Consider the following 26,698-nt stretch of genomic DNA (forward strand, 5'->3'; position numbering starts at 1 on the left):
AGGCTCTCTTGTGTGGTCAACAACCTGCACAACCGTGCCCAGCAATCCTGTCATAAGTTCTGTCATCTGCTCAGCCTTGGAGTGGGAATGGTGTGAGCCAGTCCTCAGCCCAACCATTGAATCACAGTGGGAAGGAAATGAGGTCATCTAATCTGGCGGTTTTGAAAGCTCCACTCCATCTCCCTCTAATTCTCTAAAACCACTGGTCCAGTCCAACCTCCTCAATTTCCTACAGAGGCTCTGAAGTTCAGATGGACCTGGGACTTTCCCAAGGTCACAGAGCCCTGTGATTGGTTAAAATCAGACAGCACATCGGTTTCAAACTCCCAGTTTGGCCATCTGGACCAGCACTGCTCCCCCACCCAAAATAAGGGCACTTCTAAGCTCTCTAGCTGCCATATTTTATTTTATTTTATTTTAATTTTTTTTCAACGTTTTTATTTATTTTTGGGACAGAGAGAGACAGAGCATGAACGGGGGAGGGTCAGAGAGAGAGGGAGACACAGAATCGGAAGCAGGCTCCAGGCTCCGAGCCGTCAGCCCAGAGCCCGACGCGGGGCTCGAACTCCCGGACCGCAAGATCGTGACCTGGCTGAAGTCGGACGCTTAACCGACTGCGCCACCCAGGCGCCCCTAGCTGCCATATTTTAAAAAGGAAAAAAATGCAAATAAAAAAGAGGGGCGAACATTAATTTTAATAATATATGTTCTTTAACCCAAAACATCAACACGTAACGTAAGTTAAAAATATAATAACGTACTTCACGTTCCGTATTTCATACTAAGTCTACAAAACCTGGCGTCATTTTACACGTAACACGTCCTAATTTGGATGCTAAATCTTCACCTAAAATACTTGATCTGTATTTAGAGCTATAAAATTTATACTTGGAAAGGTAGGTTCGTATCCCAAGTTGACACAAACATGCTTTGGCGTTTCCTTAACAACTGAATCGGGGATCTATGTTCACGTTAAAATTAATTAAAATGAAATAAAATGGACGTCTCAGCCCCTGGCTCACACAGGCCACATGACAAGTGCTTGGGGCTCGTGGAGACCGTGAAGAGGGGCTCAGCTCTGGAACTAGGACCAAATCTACCCTGAGCCCTGGGAGCCTTCGTTACAAGAAAAATACGTTCGGGGCGCCTGAGTGGCTCAGTCGGTTGAGCGTCCGCCTTCGGCTCAGGTCATGATCTCGCATTTCCTGAGTTCGAGCCCCGCGTCGGGCTCTGTGCTGACAGCTCGGAGCCTGGAGCCCGCTTCAGATTCTGTGTCTCCTTCTCTCTCTGCCCCTCCCCAACTCACGCGCTCTCTCTCTCTCTCTCTCTCTCAACAATACAATAAATAAACGTTAAAAAAATTTTAATTAAAAAAAAAAGAAAGAAAAAACTGTGAGGATGACCTCTTCCCCAGGCGCATCGGAGAAAGAAGCGATCACGCTGGGAACATAACAGGGGCTCGGAGAGCAGTCATCATTCTCCCTCTCCTGCGGTCCTGCCCCTGGTTTCCCAGGGCTCCCGTCTGACACATGGCGGCATCGTGCGGCCCCTCGGGCTCCCACGGCCGAGTCTTCAGCAAGAACAAGCCGTGGGGCCACCAGTGTGCCTGGGGACACCCTAGACGAGGCCTGGACGCGGAACCCGGTCGATGGCGAGGACCGGAGGCAGAGCCGGTGCCCCGACGCCCCACAGACGCACGGGCCCCGTGGCTGCGGACGGTCTGGTTGCGGTTACGGGGCCTCGGGGGGTGGTTCCCACATCACCTACTACTCCCTTCCTGGGGGTCCTGCCCCAGGGCCACCAGCTGGGAGCTTAAAACAACGGAAACACGTCCTCTCCCAGCTCTGGGAGCAGGAGTCTGCGATCCGGGTATTGCCGGGCCCGGTTCCTTCTCAAAGGCTCTCGGGGAGGATCCTTCCTGCCTCTTCCAGCCCCAGGTGCTGCCGGCCATCCTCAGCGTTCCCGGGCTTGTAGGTGCACCGCCCGGATGCCCGCGCCTGTCTCTACACGGCCATTGTCCCTCTGTGTGTGTCTGTACCCAGTGTCCCTCTCCTTGTAGGGGACTTAGGATCCACTCTAGTCCAGGCCGAGCTCATCTCAGCTTTGTTACATCTACAAACACCCAATGTGCCCAAAGGGCACGTTCACAGGCACAGGGCATGGGGGGCGGTGAGGACTTGCTCACATCTTTGGGGGGACCCAATTATGGTGCTTTGTAACCACCGAATTTCAGTCCACCTCGGAGGCTTGTGTCTCTGCGGTGCAGACAGAAAACAGACCAGGAGTGGTGGGAACCTAGCACTCTCAGCTGGTCCTCCCCAAGCCGGGGCTCCCAATCCGCTCCCTCCACCAGGCCCTTCTGGAATCTCTCGGGCTCTTCCAGCTCAGAAACTGGGACAATGCTCTGTAAAACCCCAGCCGACCCGTTCGGGTTGGAGCCTCCCCACTTAAGTGACCCAGGGTGACAATTCTGATTGATTACGACCGCTTTCCTGGGGACTCGACCAGGATTCTGGAAAAGGCAACTTGATATTTCTCTGTTCCTTCCAACCCCAATGAACCTGGAGCACAAGGTGGAAAACTCCAGACACAGCGTGTAAAAATGGATTTTCCCCTAATTAGCCAATGAGGGGAAGGCCAGGGGCAGCCTGTCTTACTCCCGCAGAGGGACACCCCCACCTCCTGGAGCCCCTCCAGCCCCTACCTGGCCCCCACGCTGCTCGGCCCCGTGCCGAGAGGCAGACGAGATCGGGCAGAGGCTGAACACAAGCACCCAGTGGATGTGCACGTCCGGGACAGCCACCTCGGGGACCACACGGGCCCTGCACCAAGAAGCAGAAGGGCCCTGGAAATGTCCACAAGATCCGTCCTCCAACCTGGCCGGATGGGCTCTGGGGCGAGCGCGGGTGCCAGCGGGGGGCCCCTCCAGGCGGCGACGGGGCGAGGGCCAGCTCCTGGGAGAGGCTGGCAGCCCAGAGCTGAAGGCTGTCCCCAGGTGACAGTGGGGGCACGGCTTCTCCAGATGCAGCCACAGCCTTCGTCTGGGGAGGATGAGGCTTTGATCACAGCCCTGTGTCTGCCGGCTGGAGCCCGACCATATTCCTGCATCTCATTACGGGAGCGCGGGGCTGCCAGCACATGAGACAAGCCTGGCATTCTCTCTTTGACCTAATAAAGCCTTTCTGAATTGCTGTGTTCGTTCCTGGGGAAGTGAGGAGGCCTGCTCCAATTACTGCCGTAAGAAAAGCCTCTTAGAAAATGCCGGAGTGCGGGCAAAGGAAGGCTTCTCCTGCCCGCCCGGGAGCGGGGCTCGGAAATCCCAGGCGCCTTCTCCAAACAGCCCCTGAGAGGAACCTGTGTGGCGCGTCGGGCTCTCTGGGAGAAGGTGGGGGCCTCGGGGGGCCCTGTTTTCCTCCCGCAGGATAGGGGGGCTCTTGTCTGCAAATTGGCAGGTGAAATTGAGCATTAAGGAAAAGTCAGCCTGGCCAGGTCAGGGTGGAGGCAGAAAGAATTTGGGTTTGGTAGGAAAGATGGCAAAATATAGTGGGGGGGGGGGGGGAGAGAGAGAGAGAAAGAAAGAGAGAGAGAGAGAGAGACTTTCACAGGGTGCTGGGTCTCTGAATTACAATGAGGCAGCCTTGCAGGACTCGGTCAGAGATTGTCCAGTCTGGGTTTGGAAAACGGTGGGATTGATTAGGTTGCTGTTCAGAGACCTTCACCTCCCGCCCTTACCTCCAGCTCAGGAGAAGGGGACTCTAGAAATTGTTGAGCCGGGTGTCGCAGGCGGCCGACCCCTGGTTGGCAGGAGGTTTGGGGAGTCCAGGGAAAAGGGGAGGGAGGGAAAGGAAAGGAGTGGAAGAAGCTGGGTGAGGGGACCCAAGAGCTGCCCCCTGGGGGAGCAAGCGTTCCAAGCCTCGAAACCCCCAGGCTGATCAGACCCTGGATATGAGCTGTCTCCTGCTGTGGCAAAACGGTAGAAAATTACACCAACAACTGCACACATTGGTCTAAGACTGAGCTCAGAGATGCAATTATACGTCAGATTTTCTTAAACAGCGCATTTTTCTAATGAGCTTACGTTCATAATTTTGGTGGAGCGTTGGCGTTCTTGTTTTTAGGATGAAGGCCTAATTTGCTCTGCAGTGTCAGTCCCCTTGAAGCAGATTCACTTTTCCGCGCACAGCTTATCGGCCTCCGACTGTACCCATGCCAGACATCGCGAATCAATCACAGAACACGCGAGGCCCCATGCCAGACATCGCGAATCAATCACAGAACACGCGAGGCCCCATGCCAGACATCGCGAATCAATCACAGAACACGCGAGGCCCCCCCCATGCCAGACATCGCGAATCAATCACAGAACACGCGAGGCCCCATGCCAGACATCGCGAATCAATCACAGAACACGCGAGGCCCCATGCCAGACATCGCGAATCAATCACAGAACACGCGAGGCCCCCATGCCAGACATCGCGAATCAATCACAGAACACGCGAGCCTCCCTCTGACGACAGCCCTTCCATCGTGACCCTCTCTGTGCCCGAAGCTCACTCCCTCCCTCTCCCCTCCCGAGGCTAGGTCTCAGTTCATGTTCGCCTCCAAAACTACTGTCCTGGCCATCACCCCCTCCGGACCAGCTGTCTCTGCCCGTGCCCACCCGCTCACAGCACCACACGGGTCTGCTCGCTTTCTGTCCTTCCCGCCAAGGGTGAGGTTCATCAGAGCACGGGTTAATGTCCCGTTCACCGCGACCCTAGGGCCTGGCACAAAGCCCCACGTACTAGGAACGCATGGTGAGCATTGCAGAGGTGTCCCCAGATCCCTTCCATCCTGCCTCATTGTGACATAGACACAGGTGAGGAGGAGGGGCCGAGCCTTCCCCAAGGTTCAGGTGTGAGTCCTTATCAGAGAAATCAGCCCAGGTAAGTCAGACCTAAAATACACACAGCATTTTACTCCTCTGGCCAGAAGGACTGGTCCCCGAATGGACACGTGATCCATCTGGGGCCAACAAGATGTGATGGGGCACTTGCTGGAAGCTTCTGGGTTCAAAGAAGAGTCCATTCTTAGGAACAAGCTCTATCTCCTTACGAACGGAGTGGTTACAGAGGTGATGCCTGGAACTTTTGCAGCCCGGAGTGCTTAATAGATGCCAGGCTTGGTAAATGTCAACAACTCTATGAAGCGGGTACTACGGCCATAGCCCTTTACGGGTGACAAAACCAAGGCCCAGAGAGGCTAAGGAACTGGCCTGACGTCACAGAGCCGATGGGCGGCGGAGCCTGGGTTTGAACTCAGGAGGCCTGTGGCCCCAGAGTCGGAACCGCCTATCGTGTCACGACGATCGTGTGCATTTGCCACGTCAGGACATTCTACCTGGAATATCTCACCAGACGTCAGAGCAACCCCACAGAATAGCATTACATCCCACTTGACGGATGGCAGAGCCGTCTCTGAAAACCAGGGGAAATGCTACATCCGTGGACGGGTGGATGAAGATGGGAGGCCGGACCCGTCGAGTGGCCCTGACTCGATCCCCGTGCTCCCGGCCAAGACTGGGCTCGGGAAGTTCCCGTCGCCCCTGGAGCAGGCCCTTGGGACCGAGAGCCTCATCCTGTCTGGGATCGCCGAGGGCCGCCCTGGGCACCGAGTTCCCAGTAGCTTCAAAGGGAGCCCAGAGCCAGCGGAGGTCCCAGGGGGCACGGACAGCAGGAACGCCCGCCTGGCCCCCGCCGCTGTCGACGCGCCCCGCTGTCAGACGTCAGAAGCGCGAGGCGGCTTTGGTCTCAGCCGTCGGCGGATGCGACCAGGGCAGCGCGGAGCCAGGCGCTTCTGGGAACCGTGCCGGCATTTCCTCGTTTCGTCAGCTCGGCCGAAGCGCCCCAGAAACCACATGCAGAACAAAGTCTCCGGGGCTCTGTCTGGAAGGCGAGAGGATTAGGGGGGAGAGGACGGCGTGCCACTGGGGAGCCTCCCCAGGGCCTGGGAACCTCTCCAGGCCTCCCCTGAGCCGACCGGCTCCCCCGGGATGGCTCAGGGGCCTCGCGCTGCGGGAATCACAACCGGCAGGCGTCAGGGGCCGCCCGTGTCCTGAGCGGGGGCTCGCCAGCCAGGGGTGCGGGCCCTCACGGGCCTGGTCTCAGCCCCTCAGACGCCCCGGGGTAAGGACCTCACCGTCCCTCTTTCGCACATGGGCTAAGCAAGGCTTGGGAGCCTGGCGGGCGACGGGGCCGGGTGCCAACGAGTCCGCTGCGCCCCAAGGGCCGCGCTGGGATTCTCACGTGCTTCTGTTTGCCTTGTTTTCACAGATAGCGTGGTGCAAAAACAAGAAAATAGAGGCAGTGTCATGGAGAGTCTCTGCGTCTCTTACAGATGAGGAGACTGAGGCCCAGGGACGCGAGTGACTTTCCCGAGGGCTCCGCCCGCTCTCAGCCGGGACAGGAGCCACTGGGGCTGGAATCAGAGACTCAGATAACTTCGAGGTGCTCGTGGCCGAGGCTGGGCTGGGTCGAGGGAAGCAGTGAGGGGGTTGTGCGGGTTGCCGTGGGGGGTCAGGAGGACGTGAGTGAGCATGGGGGCCAGCTGGCCGTCCGACCTGCCACCACAGGCCCGCTCAGAAAGGCTGTCACGGACCTGAGCCCCGACACCCCCACGTGGAGGCGGGAGTCAGCCAGGTCCATCGGGACCACCCTAGTCACCAGCCTCTGTCCCCAAGCCCTGCTGCCCACCCAGCAACCTACTCAGATGGGAGGGAGGCTCTGGGTGGGGGAGGGGGTCTGGAGGCCTGGGGGGAGGCTCCTGGGTGGGGATCCGGGGAGACCCCGGGCCAGGCTCTGGGATGGGGAGGTTGGCTCTCAGGAAGAGGACAGGGAAGGCAGCCAGGATGCACGCTCGAGTGCACACAGCCCCTGAAGGGCGGACACACACCCGCCTGTGTTCTCTGTGCTCCCACAACCCAGGCGCCCGCTGGCTCCCCGGGCAGGTCGGGACGAGGGTCTGGGGATGGTGGGCACACACAGCCAGGCAGGCTGCTCCCCTCCCCAGACCGGGAGCCCCTGCTGCGTCACGTGCCCTCCCGGTGCCGGGGGGGAGGCTGGTTGCCACCGTCTCTGCCCGCCCCGTCTGCCCTTCTCCTTGTCCCGTCTCCGGGTGTCCCCGAGACACCGGCTCCAAGTTGGCTCCCCTGCATCCCTGTGGGTGTGGCTCTCGCTCCACCTGCTTCTGTTCTCAGTCCTTCTCCCCCCACCTCTGCTCTGTCTCTCTCTCTCTGTGGCTTGCTCTGTCTCTCCCTCCCCACCCCAGGGGCTTCTCCCATGGACATTTCCGGGACAACCCTCTCCCAAACCCCACAAGCGACCCACTCTCGTGGCCTCAGAGCCCCGCTCAGAGCCACACGCCTGGGACCAGAGGCGGCCAGGAGACGGGTGTGGGCCTGGGGCAGGGTGGGTGGGGGCTTCGTTGGGGGGGCTGCAGGAGGCAGAGAGCAGCCGGCCCCTTCCCTGTCACCCTCCGAGTGGGCTGGGGGAGACCTCTGCAGAGGTTTGCATCTCGTCAGTGGCCTCCCCCGCCCCCGGGGGCTCCCGGGAGCAGGCTTCCTGAGCCCCCCCCGGAACGTGTGGAGGGACGGGCTCGGTTCTCCTGGAGACAGACGTGCCCAGGATGGGTCTGAACCCATCTAACCTGCTTCTCCTTTCTTCCAGAACATGCTTTGTCCACTTCAGGAATCCCGGACCTCCTGAGGCCTGCCTGGAGGTGGGGTCAGCAGCGCCCCCAGCCAGGCCTCTGGGGCTGCTAGGGAAAGCCCTGGGGCTGTGGAGCCGGGAAGCAGCACAGGGGCAGAGATAGACAGGGGTGGGAGGTGGGAGGGAGGACGGGAGGAAGGCCCGGGGCGGCCCCGAAAGCCAAGAAGCAGGCGGGCTCGCCCCACGCGGCACAGGAAGACGGTGGTGACCGAAGCCAGCCCCGGGCTTGGGAACACGTGCCTGCTACCAGCTGGCTGTGTGACCGTAGCTTCTAGAATCTTTACACAAGAATTGACGGAGCCTCTGCTTCCTCCCAGGAGCACAGGGTCTAGAGGCAAACGCGGCCGAGGAGACAGCTGCCCAAGCCTCAGACACATGGGCCTGGACTCTGGGTTCCAGTCCCCACTCTGCTACCTGCTGGCTGTGTGACCTGGGGCAGATGACTCAACCTCTCTGTGCCATTGTTTCCTTACCCAGAAACCATGACTAATAATCCGCAGCATGGGTTTGTCAGGAGAACGACACGAATCGATACGTGGAAGGTGACTACGAGCTCCCCCGCTGGACCACCTGCCAGGAGGCGCTGAGCAGGGCGCCTTCCTGCCAGTCACCCCACGTCAGTCAGATCAGCCGTGAAGAAGCAATCGGACAAACCCAAACTGGGGGACGCTCTGCAGCATAACCCCCCTGCCCTGTGCAGAAGACGAGCCCACGGTCACGGTAAGAACGCGCAGCCCTCCAGCCCCACATGCTCAGCCGCCGAGTGCCACGCGGGGTCCTGATCCTGAGGGGGAGCCCTTGTCAGGCAAGCACTTCTAGGCCATCTGGTGGCCGGGGACCGAGGGCTGATGGCGGGGACACGGAGAGCTCCCTTGCCCCGCGCTGGCGGCTCTTTCGTAGGTGTGAGATGATGTCACGTTTTAAAAAAATATACGAACAGGTTAAAAAATAATAGAGCTGTACCCGCAACCCACAATAATGGCAGTAAAACCCGGAGCGAGATCAGCAAATGTTCCGGAGCGTTAAGGACCTGTTGGGAACCCACCGTCCCCGCCCCCCCGCCAGACTTTCTTCCCGATGAAGCAGACTTCTGTCCCCCAAGTGAGCCCGTGTGTTTAGGGCTCAGCCCCGCCTGCCTCTCCATCTGGGAAACTTTCTCGTGCTAGGGGGACCCAGAGCTGTGGCCTCAGGTAGGCAGCCTGAGCAACTCTCTCTCTCTCTCTGAGCCTCAGTTTCCTCATCTGAAAGCGACCCGCAAGTGACAGCAATGACACCAGGCAAATGTTCAAAAAGGCAACAGAAAGTAGCCCCGTGTGAGGCTGTTTCTAGGAACCATTTTCACGTTTTTCCTCCAAGGCCAGGGTTCTTGTCCCCTACCCCTTTGCTTCCTTTCAAACACGGGCTCCAGGCCAGCAGGCTCCTGGGCCGGATGCAGGCCACCTCCAGGCTGCACAGGGTCCCCTGGAGCCACTGAGCTCAATTCGAGGCCTGGGGGGGAAGTGGGGCCATAAACCTCCCCCAGCCCAGTGACAGGATGTCACTGGAGATCAAACCGTTATCAGAATCAAAGCCGCCCAGCTGATGGATGAGACTCCAGGATCCAGGGGCCCAGGCAGCCAGCCCCTCGCTGTTATGGGGCTCCGAGAGCTGCAGCCCCCTTGCCAGAAGGCTCGGCACACTTTAATTTGGGCCAGAAGGTGACTTATGGCCTCCCGGGAAAGATGCTTATCTCTCTCCGCAGGCAGGGAGGGGACCGAGGTGTCAGCAGGCCAGGAGAGGCTGAGCCGGGAGGGAAGGACCAGGCCTCCCGTCCCCACCCTCTCCTCCGGGCTAGTCCCGACAGCTGGAGCCCCACATGGCTTTCAAATGGCCCAGAGCTCACATTTTGTCCACAGCCGACAGATGTACCAGCCCAGAGCACTTCTCCCAGGAGGCTCCGGGGGGAGAGGGGGGAGTTGGCACCCTGACCTCATGCGCAGGGTCAGAAGATTCCAGAAGGGCCAGGCCGGTCTGGAAGCTACATAAAGCCCCAGCCTCGGGGGGGCCCTGAAGGTTCACAGAGCTGTCAGCGTGTGATGTCGACCATGTCAGGGTCCCGGAAGCTCAGTCAGAACCCGGAGATGAAAGGGACTCAGCTGTCATTGCTGGAGGGACCAGAAGAATTCTGGTGTGGTCTATGCCGTTCGGCCGCCTGGGTTCGAATCCTGACTCCGGTGGTGCTCCTGCCTCCGTCAAACAGGACGGGCAAAGGGGCGTCCTTCAAAGGGTCACCCTTCGGACTCCGTGAGCCGCTGCTGCGCCTGGCACGTGCCTGAGATCGCTTTATTGTTATTAATATCAGGGTAGGACCTAATAATAACCTCAGGGAAGGGCTGTGGTGATGGTGCGAGACTGCACAGCCGAGGCTTTGCGGTTTGACTTGTGTTTTCCAAACCTGCCTTCCTCCTCTAAAAGCGGGTCCGAAGCTCATGAACGCCGCAAGAGATGCCCCACGCGGCCAGGCCTGGGGCAAGGTGACCGGTCCCCCCCGCCCCCCCAGCTCTGCTTCTTGGAAAGACCCCGGGCCCTGCAGGGCCACACTGCGCCCCCTGCAGGCTCCTCCCAGTATTGGCAGCCGGTGTAGACGCTGCCCCGCGCAGAGTGGAGAGGATCGGGGTGCTGCCCCGTCACGTGCGCGAGAAGCTTCCCCACGCCGTGCGTGTGCGTCGGGTCCCCGGGCCCCGCAGCCCCGTGCTCCAAGACTGAGCCCCTCCGGTCAGTGTCGCGGGCCACCCCCACCCCCACCCCCCACCGGGCGCCACACGCGGCCTGCGCTTCCCCTTGTTTAACGGGGAGGGAGCGAATGGGTAACAGAGAAAACAGGAAACCCTGTGGAGACACATGGCGGGGGACGGACGAGCAGGACAAGACCGGGCAGGCCGGGGACGCCGATCTTCAGCGCTCCGGGGATGGAACAGGGACTCTGGACACCGGGAGGCCCGGGCTCCAACGGTCCTCTGCCCCCCACTCGCCGTGTGGCCCCAGCAGAAGACGCCCCGTTCTGGGAGCCCCTGGTTTCCGTGCGCAAAAACAGTCCGCGGTTTCTCCCTCGCGCGCTGTCTGCCACGTGAGCTCCCCTAGCCCGGGGCGTGTCCACCCGACGCGGTGGCGACGAGAAGGGCGGTCGCAGGGAGCCCATCCGGCCGGCGGCCTTCCCAGTGCCGGCCCCCCCCCCCCCCCCCCCCCAGGACATCTTCAACGTACCAGCTCCAGGACGCGCAGTGGGAACCGGCCGACGGCGGGCTGGGCAGGGAAGGCGGAGGCGGGCCCAGAACTCCTCCGTAGGGGGAGGCCGCGGAGCACGGTGGTTCTCCGAACGCCGTGTGTGCGCCACGCCCTCGCACGCCGCGTGGGTCCCTGTCCGGGGTCCACCTTGGGAGGCTGGGGCGGGGGGAGGGGGTCCGCTCGCCCGGGGTCCGCACGGACCCTTGGGCAGAAGCAGGGTCCGAGCACGCACCCGCCTGGCGCGGAGGCCTGGTTCTTCTGCCACCCGGGACGGACCCTGTACTCGGGCCTTTGCGGGAGTCGTCAGCTGGAGCCACGCCCCAAGGGGGCACACCTCTGCTTCACAATTCCAGATCACCATGGTGGGCAGCGTGCGTGTGTCCCGGGGGCCTGCTATCCTCGGAGAGGCTGCGTCTCCTGTGGGGGGGGGGGGGGTGCCTTGACCCCCCTGACAATGACGGGGGTGGGGGGTGGGGGGAGGAGGTCTTTAAGAGGCAGTACTGGGCCTGGGGCAGATAAGGACCAGTTGAATGCAGGTGATTATAGAATGTAACTTGGCCACATCTGACCTCAAAACCCGGGGAAGCTGGGCAGCCCCCACGATTCGTCTTTGGAACTCCGGCTCTGGGATCATGGGATCTGTCAACGAGAAAGGATATTTGATCTGCAAACCTCCGATTCATGCGACACGTCCCGGGGTGGCCGGGAGGCGGGCCGCACTTTGGGGAAGCGCGTCCAGAGGCCCCGACCGCTTCCTCTTAATTCTTCTGGGTGCGTGAGTTCCCCCGAGGGTCTTTTCTTCTGTGACTCTGCGCCTTCTCACATTGTTCTGTTTTTCTGACAACAGCCGGTTGCCCAGGCAACCCCCTGGGGAGCCCGAGTCAGACCACGTCTTCCCTGCGGGGAAGTTGAGCCCTTAACCCATCTCTGCATCCTCCACCAGCCGCCTCTTGGCGTGACCTCAGAACCCGCGCGCCAAACCCCAGGCAAAGAGCTCCCCTTCCCTGCGGGGACCCTTCCCGGGCGCTGAGCCCAGCGGCAAGAGGCAGCTGGGCTGGGACCCCGAGCCAGAGCGGCCCCGAGACCTCACGCCCTCCCAACCCTTCCTAACAAACACACACAAAGTGCCCAGGTCCGTGGTGCGGAGCGGCCCACGCGAACAGCACCCAGAGAGAAGCAGAGCGTCCCCCGCCGGAACGCCCTCCGCCTCCCCTCCTGGGCGCCTCCCCTCGTGGGCACCCCGTCCCCCCACGTCCAAAAGGGCAGCCGTTCTCCTGACTTCCAACCAGCACAGCTTTCTTCTGCCTGTTGCTGAACTTGATACAGACCGAGTGGCACAGCGTGTGCCGCCGGGGGGCCTGCACCGGGCCGCCATCACGTGGGTGAAGCCACACACGTGCTCACGCTCCGAATCGCGTGGCCCGCTGGCTAGTCCGACCCTCTGGTCTTTACGGATGAGAGAGCACAGAGGCCCAGAGCGGGAATGTGCCTTGCCCGAGGTCACACAGCAAGGCTAGCAGCCCGGTCTTCAGACTCCACGTGCGTTCAGTGGGCTTTCCCAGACCCCGAACTGCTGGGGGGCCGTGGATCTCGAAGCGTGGCCAGGGGACCGGCGGCATCGACGTCACCCCGGACGCTTGTTACAATGCGCATCTCCAGGTGCTGCCTCGCACCTGCGGAATCCGAATCCCGGAGGAAGAGGCGCTGGGGCTCTGCCTTTTGGCGAGCGGGTCGGGGGTTTCCTGGGCTCAGGGAATCCCTGCGAACCCCGAAGGAGCACCGTGCAATTCTTCGTTTTGGCCACTAGGGGGAGCCAGCGCCCCAGAGACACAGCCTCGCGCCCTCCAGCGAGCCCCAAACAGCGAGTTTTACCTGGCGGCTCCGGGGAGAGCCTCACGGGACGTGACACCAGTCGGCAGTGTTCAGGGAAAAGTACTTTTGTTAACACGGGAGGCAGGAGACCTCGGTCCCCGTACCACGGGTCCCTCCTGGGCCCCAAGCATCCCACCTGTGGCCCCAAGTGGCCGTGGCCTCGGCAGTGCCCTTCGCTTCTGTGAGCTCCAGATTCCGCCCTCCCCCCCGTCCGCAAGGCAGGGCTGTCTGTCGCACCCTCGTGGCCTCTGAGTCCCCACCCCCGGCCTGGATAGTTCACAAGACGTCCACTGACGTCCTTAAGACATTAGGAAACGCGAGGCAGTGTTGTCACACTGTGTGACTGGAGGGTTCTGTGCCTACGTGTGAGGTCCGGAACTGTGGCAGCCACCTTGGGCCGGTGAGATCCCCAAGGCAAACATGATGAGGACGGTAATGCTAAAAACGGAGCTGAGCCTGGAGCTTCCCTCTCTCGGACCCTCTAGCGAGGCAAGTTAATAAACCTCCTGACGGCTCACTCCAGCTGGGACTCCCCCGAGTCCACAGCGGGTCAAGGTGTGGGGCGCAAGGGAGCTGCCCGGGAGGTGGGTTTCTACGTAGTCACGCAGGGGCCCCTTCTGCGTCACACCAGCATGCTACCCGCTGCTTCGGTAAATCAAAGGAGGTTCCAGGGGCGCCTGGGTGGCGCAGTCGGTTAAGCGTCCGACTTCAGCCAGGTCACGATCTCGCGGTCCGTGAGTTCGAGCCCCGCGTCAGGCTCTAGGCTGATGGCTCGGAGCTGGAGACTGTTTCCGATTCTGTGTCTCCCTCTCTCTCTGCCCCTCCCCCGTTCATGCTCTGTCTCTCTCTGTCCCAAAAATAAATAAACGTTGAAAAAAAAAAAAAATTCAAAGGCGGTTCCTAGCGCCGCGCAGCCCGCGGCTGGCCTGTCTGTAACGGACACCGTCTCCTTCCGCGGGTTCCGCCACCCCCTGCGTGCAGCCAGGAAGCTCCCACCTAGAGCCACCGGCGACCTACGCGGAGGGCTGCCCGCCCCGGCCCACGGTGCAGTGAGGGAGCCTAGGCACGGGTACAGACACCTCGTCCTCACCGCCGGCTGCCTAAAGCTCCTCTGATTACGCGTAGTTGTCATCTATTTTTGTTTTCCACTCTTTCCTATCAATTGAGCACGTATGGATACACACACTGTCTTTTCACGGGGACAACTAACGCGGGGGATACAAGCTCAGAAGCCCTCATCCATCCCTGGCGGGTCTCCCAAGAGCCCCTCTCACATCTGGATCCGCATAGTATAAACCTCATCTGTAACGAGGAGACTGAGGCTCAAAGGGCTCCCCTGCCCGAGGACGTGCGGTGAGAGCGGCCCGGCTGAGGTCGCCTCTCCTCCGGGTTATGTCACGTCAGGTCGGCGAGCCACGTGCTGAGAAGGCGCGCTCAGGGCCCTGCATTCACGTGCTTCCCAGGTAGGAAGGAGAGAGAGCGTGAGAATCCGGGGAGTAACCATCCCGGTGTGTGAAGACGAAGCCCAGTCCCTCCATGCCTCTGGAGCTGTTTCCGAAGACGCCGGACCGAGGCTCCCTCTGAAGGGCGATTATCTGGTTGCAAAACTGGGATTAGCTCTCCCCCGAAATAACAGCCTTGGTCTCCTTGAGCGGAACTGAGGGGCAATCCCGACTACGGTCAGAGGCCCTGTACTGTCCCCGCTGACCCGCTTGTGATCAGGGCAGGGGTCAGAATCCCCAGGATTACCTCAGTCCACCCTCCGAACATCACAGCTCCTGAGAACCTGATTACTTCTCCCGCTGTCCCACCCCCGCCCCACGGGGCCCCCTAAGCCCTTCGCTTAGGAGCGACACACAGCCGATTTAGAAAGGCACAGAGCAAAGTCGGGCTAATGACATAAGCCGTGATCGTTGCCCCTTACTGGCACTCACGCCAGCCCCGCCCCACGTGCCTCGGCCATCTCGTCACTTTTCTCAGCCTCCCGAGGCCTCTGCCCACCCCCCACCCCAGCTCCAGGGGCCTGTACTCCTAAGCCACGGTGGCCTCCATGAGCTGCACTCGGCGTCCCCCCACCGTCGTCACTGGGGTTGTAAGGTCACCCGCCGTAGAAACTTGCAAATCACTCTACCGCGGGGCTCTCCAGACATCAGGGGAGGCTCCCCTGGAGCTTGGAAGACCCCGAGCCCCCGGCCCGCGCCCCGGGAAGGTTGAAGGAGAGCCTCCAGGGATGGGTCAGCGGTTGGTGAACGTCCCAGACGGTTCCACCGTGCAGCCCGCAACCTAGACGACCGCGTAAGGGCAGGGCCGTCAGTTAAAAGTCTCTGTGGGTCACCGTGACCGAGGTAAAAAGAGACAAATAAATTAATTTTAACAGTCTGTCCTATGCCCCCCGATATATCCAAAATGTTATCCTTTTAACACGTAACCCGGCATGGAAACATTTACTAGCAGGGCGTTTTAAGTCAGTCTTCTCTACGAAGTTTTGGAAATCAGCTGCGGATTTCAGACTTGGGGGCGATCTCAGTTCAGACTCACACGTGGCTACCACATTGCACGCCCACCTGGCCAGATGGGCAAATCCCCACTCTACAGATGGAGAAACTGAGACACCGGGAGGGGAAGGGCCTAGCCCCGGCCCCGCAGCTGGGGGCAGCAAAGGGAAGGCAGACACAGGTGTCCCGGCCCCGCCCGGGGCCCCCTCTCCTCCCACACGCAGCTCCAGGTGGTTCCTGGCCGCGTGCCCTGTCTGGGGACTCCCCCAGGACGTGGGAGGGCACGGTGGAGAGCAAGGCCCCCGGTTCCCGCACCCCGGAGACCGAGCCATCCCCCGGGCGGGGTGGCTGAGCGCCATGCCGCACGCCGGGACGACTTCTCCGCTGTCCGTAGCCACCCTTCCGGCCGCCCTCGCAGGGCAGTGGCGGGCACTTGGGGCTCTTCACACCTCGCCCAGCACGGCGCCCAGGAAACAGCAGGGGCACGGGGCAGGGGCGTCTCCAGAAACCGCTGAGCGCAGACAATCCGTAGGACGGAAGTTTCCAGGGGTCCCGGCATCGTGGCCACCGGGCAGGGGCCACTCGGTCCCCGTGGCCTGCCCGGCCCCTCCTGGTGGCTTTCCGCGACAGAACCCCTTCCACTTCTTGGGGACTCTCGGTGGCCCACCCCCGTCACCGCTGTACGCTTTCTACCGTCAGGGTTCAGGGTTCGGCTTGCGCATACTGAGTCTTTCCCCACCAAAGGGAAGGTGCAGCAGGAGGCCGGATCTCCCGTCGAGGCCCCGCGCCCGGGACGGGGGGGGGGGGGGAGGCTGACGCCCAGCCGCTCCGCCACAGCCCGTAAATGACCCCATTCACCAGGTCCGGGCTTAGGGAACCCGGAGACGTGCACGTGGTGTCTTTAGCGTGGGGACTAACCCGGGTGCAGGTTTGAGGGGGAGAAGGCCGGCACCAGATTCACGGGTTGGTGTCCGTCTGCTCAGCGGTGGCAAGGCGTGTCACCCCTGCCAGCTTAGAGCACCCCCGGGGGCCCGTGGCGATGACGAATCCTGTGCAGTAACAAAGCATCCAGGAAAAGGGACCTCACTTCCCACCCAAGTGGAGGGACAGTGTGACTTCTTTTTCTTTCTTTCTTTCTTTCTTTCTCTTTCTTTCCTTCCTTCCTTCCTTCCTTCCTTCCTTCCTTCCTTCCTTCCTTCTTTCTTTTTTGAGAGAGACAGAGCACAAGCAGGGGAGGGGCAGAGAGAGAGGGAGACAGAATTCAAAGCAGGCTCCGGGCTCCGAGCTGTCAGCACAGAGCCCGACGCGGGGCTCGAACTCACAAACCGTGAGATCATGACCTGAGCCGAAGTCGGATGCTCAGCCGACGGAGCCCCCCAGGCGCCCCTGTGATTTCTTTCTTCATGGAGCAGCTAGCGCTTGGGCGTATTATGGGCGCCTGCCCCCCCATAGATCTCCTTCTCGGCTCGTCCTGCCTGGGGTCTGCCTCCTGGAGGGGCCCGATGCACATAGTAGGGCCGGAACAGTCCGGGGGGTACTCAAGGCGGGGGACGGGCCCCTTTTCCCCGCGTGGGCAGGAGCCAAGGCTCCAGCACTTTCTCAAGGAAACACTCTGAAGCCTTGTCATCCTGTCGGAAACTTCAGAAGCGTGTTCAGAAAACACACGCTCGGGGGCGTTGGCGCTGGGAGAGCCCTTAGCCAAACCGTGGCCCCGGGGCATGACGGGAGCAGGCCCAGGTGCTGTGGGGAGAAGGACGATGGCCGTGACTCTCGTCGGGGAGCACGCACCCCAGACCAGAAGCACATTGAAACCAACTTCTTATATAACTCAGCCCATTCTTCCTCATCTTTGTGGTCAGTTTTCTAGAACCCACCAGCAACTTTTTGGTTCACCTTCTGGTTTTGATGTGCTGTTCTCCACCTTTGAAAGGGGAAATGGTCAGGAGACCTCAGTATTTGTTTTGTTTTGCTTCATCTTTACTAATGAAATGGAGGCAGCTCTCCATCACGGCGCACCTGGCCGGGGCAGCGCTGAGCCCACCTGCCCCAGGGAGGGGACACGGACCGTGAGGAAAGGGGGGCAGGAGCCACAACTCAGGGACGCGAACACAGACTCCCGCGAAGTTCGGGGAAGCCGGAAGGTGCCCCGCGTTGTTGACTCTGATCTTGGTGGCCCTAAACTCTGAGCCGTGTTCTTCTCCCCGTGACCACGTTCCATCCTAAAGGACATGGTGCGACGTCCCCATTTACAGATGGGCCATCTGACACTCGGGGAGCTGACGCTGCCCCCCGGGAACGGAGAGGTCAGGTCCCAGCCCAGGGCCCTAACCGCTGCCCCAGGGAGGCCTCCCGTGTGCTCGACACTTACCAGATGCTCAGCTTTAAAGATGAGAACCCCTGACCTCTGTCCTCCAAGAGTCACTGACCCGTAAGCGAGCCCCCAGACTTGGGTCGTTTCAGACAGATCCCCCCCACCCCACGGCAGGGCCAGGCGCTCTCACGGCCACAGCATCGGCTCTGACGTGAGCCCGCTCCGTGGTCTGGGACAGGGACTTCCCTCGTCTGGGCGTCAGCGTCCTCACACGTGAAGTGGGGCTCCAGCGCCAGACCCCCAGTGCTCAGATCTGGGCGGTACTGCGTCTCCTCAAGTGAGCTTGCCCAGGCTACCGAACCCCTCTGCCCCAGCTGCCCCGTCTGTGGAACCAGCCTCCTGCAGGGACTTGTCATGAGAAGCGTCAGCACCTAATAAGCCCCGGCCCTGGTTAACTGTACGTAACTCCAAGGATGGGGGTGAGCTCCGGAGGTAGCTGAGGGCCGGAGCTCCCCTGCAGGTGTGGGAGGCTGCGGACCCGGATTCCTGCTGCGCCTGTGGTTTGAGAGCCAGAACCCGGCTTCCCGGAAGGTCTCCCTGCAGTCAGGTCCCATCGGCCAGCCTGCAGCGGGTCTCCGGGCCCAGCTCACGTGGAGCGCCCCGCAACGTGACCGTGAGCGAGGCGTGCAGGAGAGAGGCCAGCCCTTCGCCAGAGCCCCTCTCCTTGGCTGTCATCGGGGGACACCGTGTCGTCCCTCCCGCCTCCGTCAAGCGGAGATGAGAATTCCCGCCTCCAGAGCTGCTGCGGGAAGCTGAACAAACTGTAATCGTTATAATTATATTAACAACGCCCACTTTATGGAGCCCTCGCTGTGTGCTGGGTGTGGTGTGAAAGGTTTACGTACGAGAGCTCGTTGCATCCCTGCCGTGATCCTGTAAGGTAGACACTATTCGCTTCCCCGTTTTGCAGAGAGAGAAACCAAGGCACGTGGATATGAACCGGGGTGACGGGGTGGGAAGGTTACCCGCACAGGTGTCTCCTCTCCACACCGGCCGTGAAGCAACAGGGGTCAAGACTCCGCTTTCCCGGGTCTTAATTGTGGCGCTCGGCCTCAACTTTTCAGGACTGTCAGGAGGACGTGATGGCCCCTGGGAGAACCGAGTAAGGGTTCGGTGTCTGTGCTTTGGGACAGCGACGACCCTGGGGTTTCCGGGAAGCTTCCCCGGTCCTCAGAACAAAACTCAAGAATGTTTAGAAGCAGCCGCGTCCGATGCTAGGTCCTGCCTGCGAGAAACCCGCTGTAAATGGGCTAAGCGTAAAGGCAGGGGAGGGGCGACTTCGGGAGAGACACCGTGCCAACCCCAGTCAGAGAAAGCAGGGGCGGCTTTGTAAACGTCAGACAGAGGAGATTTTATGGGAACAACACGGCCGGTGATAGACGGACATCTCCTAACTAAAGGGGTCGATTCGTTGGGAAAACATAACCAGCCTCTATGAACACCTGCTAACAGAGCTTGTAAAGAAAGCCCATGAAACTGCAACACATCCTCTGATGTGCCCAAAGCGGATAGAAGACAGAGCCAGGGCCGTGACAGGGTCTGAACCGAGACTCGGGCTGAGGGAGGGAAAGGCTGGGACGGAAGAGCTGGCACCGAGGCCGAAGACGGGCATTTCTCACATTCCGTCAGGCTGGCGGGGGCGGGGGGCACCCGCTGGCACCACTAATAGAAAAAGCAAAGGAACAACGAGGTGGTGGGGGCAGCGGGCGGGGGACGCCGACCTTAGTTTGGGGATGTGTACGGTCATGCGGCCAGCAGATCATGCAGGCTGGTAGAAATTTCTGGAAGGCAGCAGTAGAAGTAAGGCAGCCAGAGGAAAGCTGGCGCTGGGGGCGGGGCGGCCAAGAGGTTATAACCCTGACACCGTCCAACAAGCAGCCTCCTGAGAGTCCCGGCTTCGGCGTCTGCCGAGCCCCCTTGGTGGAAACATGCCCACCACCCAGATACTTATCCGGCACTCAGTCCCCCTAAGTGTTTGTTGAGCGAATAAACAGACCGGAGAGCCACAGCCTCCACTTACGAAATCCCGGAAGGAATAACACCCAAATCTGCGTGTGTAGGTGTGTGTGTTTCAATAAAGCCACAAAGGAGAAAACAGGAGTAAACATCAAGTCCCCCAACGCAAACTGGAACCGACCCTCCAGCGTTCCCCAACGAATGACCCAGAACAAAACAGGAACATCCGAGGGCTCTCTGGCCGGGCTCGATATTTCGCTTTGACTCTGCTCCATGACAGCGGGTGCCGTTTCCAACAAAGAACAAACGTACTTTCTGCTTCGTGTCGAACAACTTTCGGGCGCAGTCCAGGGGAGGCCCAGGGGACAGGGGATCGCCGTGCTCTGGGGCCCCGAGAAGTCCAGCGCCCAACCCTGGGAAGGTGTGTGAGGCCACAGGGCAGATCTGGCCACAGGTGAGAAGCAGGACCCCTCCTTGCGGCCAGCACGTGACGTGTTTGACCACACGTGGTCCTGCTGTCCACACACACACACACACACACACACACACCTGGCCGGGTCTGTTCCCTCTCCCGTCAGGGTCCACAGAGCATGGCATCTCTGGGAGGAACGCCCAGGAACGCTTCGGTGACTCGCACATACGGAGAAGCACAGGACCTGCCAGACCACACTTTGATGCCGGGGGGGGGGGGGGGGGGGAGGGGGGGGGTTAGCAGGATGTCACAGCGACAGCCCAGATGGTGTTTTCATCCCGTGACATCGGTTCCAAAAGGTCAGGAACGTGCCCGCAACGTCCCCCAGAGAGCTTGCCCGTCATGTGAGCATGTCATGTGGCCTCTCCAAGTCCAGTCCCGGGCCTGCCCCTGGGACCTTGGACAGGTGCGTCTCTCCAAGTCCATAGTCTGCACCCGCACAGTGGGGACCGTGACGGGTGTCACAACTCCCAGTGGCCGTGAGCGTCGCCACACTAGGAACGTGACCTTTGACACCAGCGGTCTCAGGGGCAAAGCCTGGTTCTTCCTCCGGCTCGCTGCGTGGAAAGCATGGCCGGCCTTCCTCTCCAACCATGTCTTCACTTTCTCCTCCATAAAACGGGGACAGTAAAGCGCCCATCATGTGGGGTTTGGGGCGAAGGAGGTGCAGGACGCTTTGGCACAGGGGTTCGGGGACCACACGCTCGCCCTTTGGGGCTGCTTGTCCCAGAGCCCGCTCCCAACTGCTGCTCGCAGGCGTGTGTGCTCCAGGCGGAGGGGGAGACCCGGTCCCCACCCCCCACACCCCCATCCCAAAACTACATTCACTGTGCATCCTTGACGAGTCACACGCAGGGAGGCCTGGAACCGGCTTCTCAAGAAAGAGCAGCTTTGATGGCTAAGTGGTTAGAGCCCCCAAAGCAGCCACCGGAGGCCAAGAGCCGTCCAAGGAATGACACATAACCCTTTAATGAAAAGGCGAAGGCTCGGAACAGCTCGGCCAACCAAAGCTCCACGTCTGGGCACCGACCTTCCTTCCGAGCTTCCTGGAAGCGAGCAGGGAAGGCGGCAGGCTCTCAACCGCCAACAGAGGCACTGAAACCTAACCTCATCGCGGCCCCGGACTTGGCTCTGGGAGAGAAGCCCGTCAGAGGCGCTCGTGTAAGTGACCCCGGAAAGCGAAACGTGGACGCCTGAGAGAGTAGATCTGCCGGGGAGGACAGACGGACAGGCAGGCTGGCGGGAGGGGCTGGGCGGCCCCCATTCGGCGTGGCTATCGAATCGAGTACGGGACCGGGGCGTCTCAGAGTGTCAAAGGAGGCGCCACTTACAACGATAGCAAAACAGGCATAAACGAGGCCTGCCCGTGCAAATTCGGACCGCGGCCACCAGCGGTCACCTCTGCCGTCACCCGGTGTTTGGGGCCGGGGGCGGAGGGCCGTCCGCGTGTGTGACTTTTTAGTGATTTGACCTAATGGCCACGGCTGATGTTTGTATGGGCGATAAGACACTCGAAGGCCGGCCGGCGCCCTTGGGCTGGGGACCACGCTGGGCCCACCATCGTCCACCTGCTCTGCAGGGAGGTGACAAACAGCTTTCCTGTGAGGCTTCCCACGCGTGGCCCCCGGGTCATGGAAGCCACGGACCCTTCGGATACCCTTGCTCATTCCGGAGTGTTTGGATGCCCGGCTCAGAGGCTCACTCCCCTCCCAGCTGCGGACCTCCCTACCGCCTTTTCTTAGCTGAGAGTTCGCCGTGCTCCCGTTTGGGCCGTGACACTTCGCGTTCCGAGGACACCGGACAGGGTTCCTTTCGCACAGCCCATCTGACATGCTCCCCGTAGCCCCAGTATTTTTCCTAGGTTAACTACTGTCTGGGGGTGGGGGTGGGGGCAGTAGGCCAGGTCCCGCCTTCCTCTGGAACAAACCTACGATCAGAAATAACTCTCTCGTTTAAGGATAGCGGGCAGCTTCTGAGCAGCCCAGCATGAGCCAGCGAGGTTACGGGCTACAGAAAAGAACTTCAGAGAAAACTTTTGACGTCCTCTCCTCCGTTCGGACGGCACAAGGAGAATTCTCCCGGTGCGAATAAACGCGATCGGTGAGTTCACACACAGAGGTTTTTAAAACCTTTTACGTCTTTGGCTTGTTCTGGGAGTTCTGAAAGCATTTTGGGACTGTGCGTCCCAAGAAATGACTTCTTTTTAGATGGTGTCGTGTGATGTAGAGCCTCCCCTCGGTGCGTCCTGGCCCCAGAGCCTGCTCGGCCTCCACCCGGGCTCAGATGTGACGACGGGGTCCCGCCAGCCTGCACCACCGCCGGCTCCTCTCACAAAGCCCCGAGTGTTTGCTGCTTTCAGTTTTCCTGAAAACGCAACCGTGATGTGACTTTTTCTGCTTTTGACACAGGATGGGTCCCCTAGAGTGAGAGAGTTAACAGGTGAAGACGGGGCCCGGCAGTGGGCACACGGCGGGGGGGGGGGGGGCATCGTGGTGTCCCGCCTCCCCTTAGAAAGGGGGAAACCGGGGCGCCTGGGTGGCGCAGTCGGTTAAGCGTCCGACTTCAGCCAGGTCACGATCTCGCGGTCCGTGAGTTCGAGCCCCGCGTCAGGCTCTGGGCTGATGGCTCGGAGCCTGGAGCCTGTTTCCGATTCTGTGTCTCCCTCTCTCTCTGCCCCTCCCCCGTTCATGCTCTGTCTCTCTCTGTCCCAAAAATAAATAAAAAACATTGAAAAAAAAATTTAAAAAAAAAAAAGAAAGGGGGAAACCGAGGCCCAGCGACAGAGCCAGAACGAGAGCCTGTAGCTCTTAGTGCCCCGGCTGAGGTTGTAAATTGATGCTGCAGGCTCTGAGCCCCCACGTCCACCAGACTTTGCTTCCCCACCCTGCAGGCCAGCATCACCCCCGCCGGCCGGCCGGGCTCCCACCCTGCTGGGCTCAGACCCCCGGGGGCGTCGTCGTCTCTCTCTGCAGCATCTCGCTCGCTCGTGGTGTGAAATTAGGAAGCAGGGCTGGGCCCCCAGCAGGACAGGGCTGCAGGGGGGGCTTGGGCAGGGACCGGAGGGGGCTCGGCTGTCAGCAGGGATGCCCAGGGGGCAGGAAAGCAGCCCCGGGCCTTGTCCGTCTCGTCGCCTCCCCCCCGGCCCCCGGCCCTTCTCCAGCACCTCACAGGCATCTCCCACACTCCCAGGTGCTCTGTAAACGCCCCCCTGGTGGCTTGAAGGGCCCGCACCCCTCAACTTGCACAGCGGCACAGCTCAGGTGCCAAAAGTGCGCAGATCACGCACCCAGGCCTCGGCAGATCCCACGCGAACCCCCCAGAAGGCCCCTGGTGCCCCGTCCCGGGCGCCGCTCGCCCCCCCCAGGGTAACCCCAGCCTAGCTTCCAGTGATGGGGATCCCTCTTGCCTGCTTTGATCGTGCACGGGTGCAGTCGTGGTGTGGACTGTTTCTGGTTTGCTTGGCCAGATGGTCCGTTTGGGAACCATCCGCGCTGTTCGGTGTGGCTGAGGGTCGTCAGCTCTCGGCTCCCTAAACACACCAGGACGGGGAAGGCCGCGCGGCACGACGTTCGTTCCCACTCTCTCAGGTTAGAAGACCAAACCGTAAGGCCGCGGCAACTTCGTGTCTGTCCGTGCGTCTGACATCGGGAGAACACGGGGGATGGCGCTGTACTCTCTTTCCAGTTCGTTCTGTAAACTCGGCATGATGTTTTTAAACCCGTCCGTGCTGCTGGCGGGACCCGCGGCGTGGGGGCCGCACAGCCCTGCCCACCCCCGATCCCTCGCACGCGTCACACGGCCTTCCACATCCCCATCCCTGTCCCCTGAGGGACCTCCGGGCAGGAACTTCTTGGGCCACACGTCCACCCTGCAGCCCCAAAGGTAGCTTCTGGACTAGGTGGTGAGCAAATACCCCAAAGTTTCAGGGCCAGGGGAATTGGAGGAAGGGGTGCCACGACCCGCCAGCAGGGGGTGCTGCCTCCCTGGGGATCTTTGAGGCCCTAAGGGTCTCAGGAGCTTGGAGAGCCCCTCCGATGGATGGGATGGATGGAGTGGGGCTGTGCCAGCCACACCTGTGCCTCCACGGTGACCCCAGTGACCCCAGACACTGTCTGGAGCTTCCCTGAGCCCCGCAGGTCGACCGCTGGCAAGGGGTGTACTGCAAGAGTGCATCGGGCAGGAAGGGGCCCTGACACCCCCACACGCCCACGCGTCCTGCTCTGCCGTCACTTGGCCATCGGGAAGGGAAGGCAGAATTCGAGGAGACACCCTCCGGCCCATCGCAGCATCTGAGAGGTCAGGGCCCCGCCCCGGGGAGCCAGGCTGCCGGCCGGCAGCCTCTGGCGTCTTCCAGAAGCTTCTCCCACCTCCACGGCCCTGCCCGGCCTCTGCACCTTGCACCACAGGGAGAAGAAGGAAAGTGAAAATGAAGGGAAGTCGAGCAAATACTGAGAGCAGAGTCCCGGGGCAAAGCACCCCCAGGTCAGAGGCAGCCGTGCCCTCATCCAACCCGCCCAGGGCTGGTGCCGTGTGAACCTCGGGCATGACCCTCCGGCCTTGGTGACGTCGCTGGGCTCCGGGACCAGAAAACGTTCCTGCCTTTTCTCCTTCTCCTGTGCTGACCGGTCCCGTCCGTGCCCTCCGCTTCCTTTTACACACCCAGCATGCACTGGGTCCCCGCTGCACGCCGGGCATGCGTGTAGGGACCGAGGGGCAGCGGGGCTGGAGCCACGTTCACGAGGACCTCCAGCGTGCACAGCCACCGGCGTGAGGGCAAGAGGCCCGCCACCGAGAGGGGTCACACTGCTGTTCCTGCAACCGGGTTCTGGCACTTCATTATTCTTTGCAAGCAGGCTCCACGCCCACGGCGGGGCTTGAACTCACAACCCGAGATCAAGACCTGAGCTGAGATCAAGAGTCGGATGTGGGTGCTTAACCGACTGACGGTCCCTGGACAAGACGGGGAGGTTCCTCCAGGGATCGGCTGCATCCCTCCCACGCGTGCCCTTCAAGCAACCGTTTCTTAGTAGATGAGGGCTCGGGGTGTGTCTAAAGTCACAGCAGCCATCACCGTGTGTGCGGCACTCTGTCCGCGACATCTCACTCATTAGGATCCCATTTCACAGGTGAGCAGGCTGAGGCCCAGTGACGTCAGCAGACCCCTCAGGGCCACGCAGAAAACTGGGGCAGAGAGAGGGAGGCCCCAGCCCGGGCAGTTGGTTCTAGAACCCCCCAAACCCCCTCCCGAGCTGCGCCGCTGGATATAAAGCCTGCCAGCGGGTCCAGATGGGGCGGCCATCCACCCCAATCCGCCTCCTGGGTCCCTAGGCAACTGGAGCACAGGAGAAGCTTCCAGAAAGTGAAATTCTTCCTCCAGCAGGCTCCAGTGGCTTCGAGGGGCTCTGAGATGTTATGGCTGTTCAACACCAGGAGTAAGCGGAGTTCCAGGAACACCGGAAGCTTCATGACCACTCCTGTCCAACTTTCTTTTTCACTTTCTTTTTGTTTGGGTTTTTTTTTTTTTAATTCCCCACCCCGTGTTTTGTTTGTTTCTTCTTTTTTCTCTCCAACTTCGTGTTTCCCTGTGCTTTCCAGGCTGCCTGCACTGGGCCCGTTGCATTTGGAATTAAAGACATGTTGTTTTACGTCACTCGCTAGACACGTGTGTGTGCTGTCTGTCACCACCAGTCAGAAGAAAAAGGAATGACCAGCGCAATTCAAGCAAACGGTCAGGATGGTTTTCTGCATCATTTTCTAGGCATTTTTTCTTTCTTTTTTCTTTTTTTTTGTTTTATGTTTATTTTTGAGACAGAGACAGAGTGTGAACAGGGGAGGGGCAGAGAGAGAGGGAGACACAGAATCCAAAACGGGCTCCAGGCTCTGAGCTGTCAGGACGGAGCCCGACGCGGGGCTCGAACCCACGGACCGTGAGATCATGACCTGAGCCGCAGTCAGACGCCCAACCGACTGAGCCACCCAGGCACCCCTCTAGGCGTTTTTTCTAAGCAGACACGACCTCAAAGAAAATCCTTTGGAAACATGCCTCCTTTTCAGAGAGAAACTAGGAGACTGACCCGTCCCCGGGTCCGAACACGGAAGCCTCGGCTCCCCCATCTGACGGGTATCAGCTCCCGGCCAAGGCGGAGCTCAGGACACCAGGGGTTCCGAGCTCGGAAAGTCGGGGGGCTGGAAGGCGAGCCCACAGTGGGGCTCTGGGCCGCGGGCGCGGGACCGCCACAGCGCAGGTCGCTCCTGGCTGGCCTGCCAGGAGCTGGATCCACGTGGGTCGCTCACCCGTGCTGCGTGTGGCCGCCGCCGGGAAGCCCCGCAACAGCCAGAGCCAGGAGTCAGGAAGGCAGGGACTCGAGGGGGGCGGCGACCTCGAGGGGTGACAGGGCCGCCCAGCCGGGCTCCAGAAGGCAAACTCTGGGCGGCCGCACGCTGGACACCAGGGAGGAAAACCCGCTCGTTCCGTTGCCCTTCCAGTGGACCGGGAGGCCCTGACCGGCAAGGACCGGGAGGC

At 60.8% G+C, this 26,698-nt stretch overlaps 1 long non-coding RNA gene and 1 other non-coding gene across 2 annotated transcripts in view; both read right to left on the reverse strand.

Annotated features, from left to right (window-relative positions):
- Positions 1–11,412, reverse strand: part of LOC147573307 (uncharacterized) — a 31,723-nt gene extending 20,311 nt beyond the window's left edge. The window contains exon 1 of the long non-coding RNA XR_015244608.1: positions 10,989–11,412. This is a non-coding gene — a long non-coding RNA (uncharacterized LOC147573307). The remainder of the gene's footprint in view (positions 1–10,988) is intronic.
- A 14,660-nt stretch (positions 11,413–26,072) lies between these two features.
- TRNAR-GCG (transfer RNA arginine (anticodon GCG)) lies at positions 26,073–26,157 on the reverse strand. Its single transcript has one exon. It is a non-coding gene; the product is annotated as a tRNA-Arg (tRNA).
- Positions 26,158–26,698: the final 541 nt, after the last annotated feature.

The sequence above is a fragment of the Puma concolor genome, chromosome E2, assembly GCF_028749965.1.
Source record: "Puma concolor isolate L17-30 chromosome E2, mPumCon1.1.hap2, whole genome shotgun sequence".
NCBI lineage: Eukaryota > Metazoa > Chordata > Mammalia > Carnivora > Felidae > Puma > Puma concolor.